Raw genomic sequence first — 7,165 nt, 5'->3', positions numbered from 1 at the left:
AGCTATGCTGCTGTTTTGTTTGTTTTCTGCTGATTACACTCGACCTTTCTGGCCTGATGATGATGCAGTGTAGTCACTGTTCAACTACTGTTGGCATCAAACCAATATGAAAACACTATTAAGGCCTAGTATGTAGGATTTAATGGCATTTAGCGATGAGACTGCAGATCGCAACCAACTAAAACTTCCACCGTGTGCCAAGCATGTAGAAGAACTACAATTGCCAATGCGAAAACACATATGGCCCTAACTAAAGCCAGTGTTTGGTATGTAATTTCTGGGCAACTGTAAATACAACACGGAGAGCTCCGTGGAAGAGGACCCACTCGATATGAAGATATAAACATCTTAGGGGGCAATCACACCAAGATGCATTGTGCCAGGCACGGCCGCCCAAAAAATGCCTTGAAAGCGCATCTGGAAAAACAGCTGGGAGTACCTGTGGAGTGGGGCTACCTGCGCATGGCCAAAAGTAACACTGACAAGCTGTTCAACTCCATGCCTTGAACAGAAATGTTGAAAATATTTCAACTTTCACTCATGCCCAAAAACCACATCACACAGCAGTAAGAGAGGAGCATCCGACAGGCATGCTGCACCATAGGAAAGCAACAGTTTTTCTGGCGACGCAGCTCTAGTGATGCGTCTCAATGCTCTAGTGATGCGTCTCAATGTGATTGGCCACTTAGTCTAAAGTAAAATATGAAAAAGCATATTTATAAATATTTTTAAATACTGTGAAATTGTCCATAACAAGTTTGTAGAGATCAAAATGAGTCCACATTTTTCTCTGATTAGCAGTCTAACATGCAAAGATTTTAAATTTACAGTGATGTAAAAACAGAGAAAAGCCAGAAATCATATTTGGAGGCTTTAACTAGCAATTGTTTCAGGCTTTTTATGTGATAAACCACTTACAGCAACAGACAATATGACAACGTTTCTCTGTAATTACATTTTTATCATGAAATAAGCAACAATCAAAGTAGAGGTTTGGAAAAAAACTATTTTTTAGACTTTACCACTCAACAAAATTAAGTCAAAACCTAGTACATGACTTGACCCTGTAGGAAATGCTGGAGGGCTTTTGATTTGAGCCAGAAAGTGGCTGCAATCGCTCATATATGGAAACATATACACTACATACACTGGCTCCGCTGTTGTACTGCTAAAACATGATGGTGCCCAAAAATGGGCGAGATCACATTTTTTCCAACTGAGTCCTGCTAATTAAAAACTACTGAGGAGCACAGACCAAACAAGAATCCGGAAATCACTTATGTGAACTAATTAAGCTACAAGATACCTATTTAAACATTTAGACAGTCCATGTTCTATTTCCACTTCCTCCTCATAACAGTCGCGGCACCCATTCCAGCACTTTACTCACGTAATAGTCAATAACATTATATATAACAGTACATTTTAAGGCTTTTATTATACAGACACAGCTGTTCAATGAACAAATTGATGAGGTGATCCTCTTTCTTTCATTCAAAACTGCCATGTTGACCACAGCTAGCTACAGAAAATGAGCGGAACAAAGTTGCCAATCATCTGATGCAAGCATTATGCTTTCCTAAGCTCTGGCAACAGCAGTGGATTGAGCATTAAGTTGTTAAATTTTACCCATGTAGTGGTTAGCCAGTAAACTAGCTAGCTTGCTAATCATGCCACACTGGTTCCAGAAAATGAGGAATAACCAACAGTAATACAGGCTCTGTCAGTGCCCTTTTACTTCAAAAGTGCAATGGCCAATGGAGAAACACAGACACTTCCATCATCACAGACTCTGACCAATGATCTTACTTCATCACTCACTCACATACAGACTTTTGTGCTCATAGTGCTGGCCTCGCATGCTGCAGTCTAACCAATAACTGTAGAAAATGTTGTGTTCATGTATAATTACACCAGTCATAGAAGTTGACTGGAAAAAAAGGTTTTCAGGGCTGAGAAACAATAGTTCAGTTATCAAAACTATAAATTCATTTTGTTTCATCAAATAACTGTATCAGTATTAACCCGGCTTATTCACTATTTCTGTAACAAAGTCTAATAAGATGTCTGAGGTGTCTACAGTATTGAAAAATCCTTCTGCCCAACTCTGCTGCAAATTTTCTTGAAATTTTGTAGTGTTTGCCAAAAAATAAGTGTCTTTTCATCATCAAAAAATGTGTTTACATCCCCCTTTAAACCAGCCTAAAAAACTTTTCTGATACTGAGGAAACTGTTTCAAAAGCTTCCATTTCCATTCAGCTTTCTGTTGTTTGTGTATACTTCCAATCCCTCAATGACTCTATCTTGCTGCTTCAACCTCATCCTCTCTCTCGTGCCCTCTGAACCTTCCATATACCTGTTTCACCCATCCTTTCTCTGTCATTGAGGTCTCCTGCAATGCCTAATAACTCTTGAACGCACCCTCCTTCCTCTCGCCTCTCTATTTCAGCCCTCCTCCTCCTCCTCTTCTCTTTCTGATTATCTCCTGGTGTCTCTCAAAGCTCTGTCGCTGATAGAGAGCATGCCTGGCTGACACGCCTGGTAATGAGGCTTCTAATGCAGATGGCCTCTCCCGCCCTCTTCTACTCACTTTCTCTCTCTCTCTCTCACTCACACACACACACACACACACACACACACAAAGTATGAAGAAACACACACACCCTGATGGCAGACCCCCCTCCTCTCTCCTCTGCAGGAGGTCCAAAGCACTCCTGGGTTAAACAGTAGCTGGGGATGTTTTGAAGAAGATAAATAGAAAAAAGCATGACGAGCAATAAATTTGTCCAATCTCTTAAGCGACGGTCACCAATCCCTCGCTTTACAGACACACATGCAAACAAACCCTACACACACTTTGTTCAAACAGCGAACTAATCATCTTCATGTATAGCAAGTATTTGTTTTTATCTTTTAAAAATATCAAATTCAGAGCATTTTTGTTATGATTGGGACAATTTGATTAATAATAAGATTCAGTATTTTGCATGTTTTGACTTTTATTGTGCGTTGTGTAATATTGATTTTTTCCCAGCTGTCAATCCCCATCTCCACTTAGGGCATTGTTGCTCATTTTTCATTGTTGACTATGCCACAAAGCACATAATTAATCTTTACTACCGTCATTGAGACACCGAGCAGAAGAGCAGCGGCTCCTCTCAAGAGCATTCCATGACTCTGTTTGATCTTAAAAGAGTTGGTTCAGCGAAATGACAAAAAATAATATTGGATATTTTCTCACTTAACCTTGGTGGTATCCTGAAATATATTCTGATAAGAGATTAATTTGAGATTGCTGTCTGAGCAGCAATGAAGTGAAGAAGAAAATATTTTTTGTGGTGCTCAAGTATTGAAAATGGTATTTCATAAATTTAAACATCAATGTGTATTTCCAGAGTGAGTATCCCTGTTACTCTGGATTATCAACCAACCATGTCTTTGCTGGGATTGGTGGTTAACACTAAGGTCTGCAATTTATTCTGCGAAAGACTGTTTTTAGAAAGACATGCTGCTTTTGCATTTTTAAATGTCATTTCAATACTTTGAGCACCACAAAGTTTGGGGTGGTGGCAAAAGACTTCAGAGATGGATACCTTATCTGCATGGCTAGATCCCACTAGAGTAATTTTTTTTAAGTGTTTTCATAATTTGGGTGAACAGCCTTCAAGTCATGTTGGGATTGTTTGCTTTCTTAGAGGAATGCACAAAGGCTGGCCTGCCAGGTCAGTTAAAAGTACTGTATGTAACTCTGGAGAAAGATAGTTTATTGTTAAGGCTCCTTCTTGTATCTGACAACCTAGGAATGGAGACTCCCCAATCAAATATGAACCTGTTTACACCTGGTAACATGCATGTCAGTGATCCAAACACAAGTGGACAGCCAAGACACATCACCATTTAGACCTGTGCCTGTCATGCATCTCCAGCTGACCACTTGTTTTTTTGCCAACTGTTTTTATTCATGAAGGCAGGTACAGCAAATTCATGCAATTACAAATCACAGAACCTTTCCTTCACAATTTTCCAGAGTTACATGCAGTGTCAGACGGGACACAGAGGACACATCCCCCTCAATATTTAGAACACGTGCATTTGTCCCCACCAAATAAAAAATGAAAGGAGCATTTAGGAGGACATTTACACCATGAAGTAATGCAGAAAGGGCACAGATTGATGTACAGAAATTCAACGAGATGCAGGAAATTTAGTGTTGGATGTTCAAAATTTTCTGGTGGAGGATCCCCCACCCCCCTGTTCCTTATGTCTTGTATGTCTTACAAACAAATGTAAAAAGGAGTAAAATGTGCCAACTTTGCTTCAGAAATGTCACGGATTAGAAGTATAAAGTAGCATGAAATTAAAATACTCACATGGAGTACCTAAAATACAGGTAAGTACAGCACTGGACTTTACACTTCTGCTGACAGATAAATAAATCATGTCTTTTTTTCCTTTTTAACTTAACATCCTGGGGCTTTATTTAGGTTACGGTGACCCTAAATTTGGATAATCAGCTTCTTTTTTTTTTTTTAAATTTACAACATTAAGCATTTGATACTTTTTTGGCGGAGGGCCCCCTGTTTCATATGCATCCCCCCATCATTTAAATGAAAGCTACACCCCTGCATACAGCACCTTTAACTAGTAGAGCACAGGCTGAACCACCACTTACTCCACATAAAAAAAACATATAAATTACAGTCCTAACTTCATATCATTCTAAGTAACTGCACAAAATCCAAAAGCAACATGGCGCACTACCAAAGGTCAGTACGGTTAGTACCGATAACTATACTTCTTTAACAGGCTGAATCTTCTGAATCATCCAATGATTTTTAACTAACAAAACGAGCCATATGATTCAGTAGCATACATATAATTGAGACAAATGCACTGAAACTGTAAGAGAAGTTGGAAAACAAGACTCCCTGGGGGGTAGCCATAACTTATGAAACCAAATGACACACAGTGCACTCTGGGTAATGAAAAACTCTATTGGTTAAGCGATAACTGCAAAAAGGGCAATCCAAGTGACATCTATTTGTGTTGTATTAGTATATACAGTTCATAAATGTCAAGGTCTGTATTGTTGTAGGTATTCATGAGTCTAAAAATAACAACAAATCCAACTATGAACTGTATTTTCCTGACTCCTGGTGATTCATAACATTTCTCCAGTCACACAAACAACTAACATCTGTGTCTTGCTCATGTGTGCACACTGTGTTTGTTTTAATTAAGCTGGGCACAGGGCATGTCACTGAGTCACATGATTTGCCCTCCTCTGTTAACGACGAACAACAGTGAAGAAACCACCAGCAAAGTGATAGGAACATTATAGAGGACGTGTTCTTGCTTACCACACCGGCGTGAGGACGCTTAAAAGTCTCTCTCGTGGTCAGACATGACACTTTTCATTTGGCTAGCTCGTCGGCGCATAGGTGTAGCTAGCTGCTGACTGATTAGCTTATTAAGGGATATGAGCCAAAGTCCTTAGTAAGTGACACCGAGCTCATTTGAGTGTCGCTCCGCGATAAATGACCCTCGCGGTGCCGGTTATTGGTGTTTAGATCGGTAGTCTTATCTATCAGGTCTCGAGGACTCACCTCTCTGCTGGGCATGGCAGCATTGCCATAGCAACGCGGTCAGAAGCGCGAGCCGCAGTGGCTTCATTTCGTCCTGCCTGGAAGTTTGATATGGTACCGCGCGCGCTGTGGAATCAGCAGCGCTGTGTCCTCTCGCGCAGCTTTGTGTTGCGTTTAATGTCAGAGTAAAAGTTTCACAGAAGTTGACCCAAACTCTCTCTCTTCCCCCTCTCTCTCTCTCCTCCTCTGTACTCCTCCTCCTCTTCCCCTCTTCTCTCCTCTCTCCCCCTGCCCGGGTTTAAAGTTGGGTCAAAGGGGGGGGGAGAAACTAATGAAAAGAACATGGAAATGTGAAGACTGAGAAAAGCAAGAAAGCAAGATGGAACATGTGCACAAATGCTAGCCTATACAAATAAACAAATGCAGCTGAAATTATTAGTGTAAAATCAGTTGTCAATTGTTTTTTGAGTGATTTTTCTTGCAAAAACACTCCACGGTTCCAGTTTTATAATTATGAGGTGTCGCTGCTTTTCCTTTTCATTAGGCTTTTTTGACAACTAAACTATGATCTTTTTGGGTTTTTTTTAACTTAACGGACCAGGTCTGGCAACCCTGAAATTGGGGTAATCAGATGACTTTTTGTTATCATCCACCAAGCTTTAAAGCAGTATTGTATGTAAACTTTCCAAAGCTAGTAAAAAAAAAAAAAAAAATCTAACCATGTAGAACTTTCTGAGTGTTAGGAGGTGCTAAAACATTGCATCCATAAAGGGATTTATGGCATACTATTCATCAGTGTGCAGCAGAACTGAAGAAGTTTTAAAAATAAAATCCTGAGATTCTACAGGCAAAAGAAATATTGTATTAGCGCAACTTTGGCTAGCCTACTACAAACACAAAGCAGGGAAGTGAAAAGGAAAGAGTTGAAAAGAACTGAATGTAGCACAGAGCACTTCAGCAGTGAAGAGTTTGACTGAAGTTTTGGTCCAGCTGTGTCCAGTGAGTTACACAACTGTTCTGTGGCTCCTCCTGCTGCCCTGCTCAACTCACCACAGTCTGGGGCAAAACTGAGGCAGCCAGGCATGACCATTTATGAAAGCACAGACAAATGTATACACAGAGACATGATAAAAGGGGAAACAATGTAAATATTTTATCCATTTGTGCAGAGAAGGTTGGTTACTAAAGTTAGAAAGTTGCTTGAAGCTTACTAAAGTTTTGAAATTGAAACGTAAAACTAGATTAAGTTCATTCTTATTGGAGTAACCAAATATTTCAAATATTTCAAACTGTCACTCAATAATGACATATAATGGTTATCAAAGCACAGACACCAAAATCTGTAGGTCAAACATTTTAAAACAGCATTGTTATTATGAGCTTATGTTTCATTTTAGCATTTGGAGGTGGATGTATTTTATTCTGCAAAAAAAAAATAGAAGTGAATTAAACTAAGTTTTGCCCTCCACTTCATCCCTGTGTGTACTTATCCACTGTGAGGGCCATTGTAGCTGTTTACTCCTTCATTGTTGAAAACACTGCTATATTATAATGTTACAGCTCACCAACTTGTCAATCAC

This window comes from Plectropomus leopardus, chromosome 16, assembly GCF_008729295.1.
Source record: "Plectropomus leopardus isolate mb chromosome 16, YSFRI_Pleo_2.0, whole genome shotgun sequence".
Classification (NCBI taxonomy): domain Eukaryota; kingdom Metazoa; phylum Chordata; class Actinopteri; order Perciformes; family Serranidae; genus Plectropomus; species Plectropomus leopardus.
Note: the sequence above shows the minus strand (reverse complement) of the source record.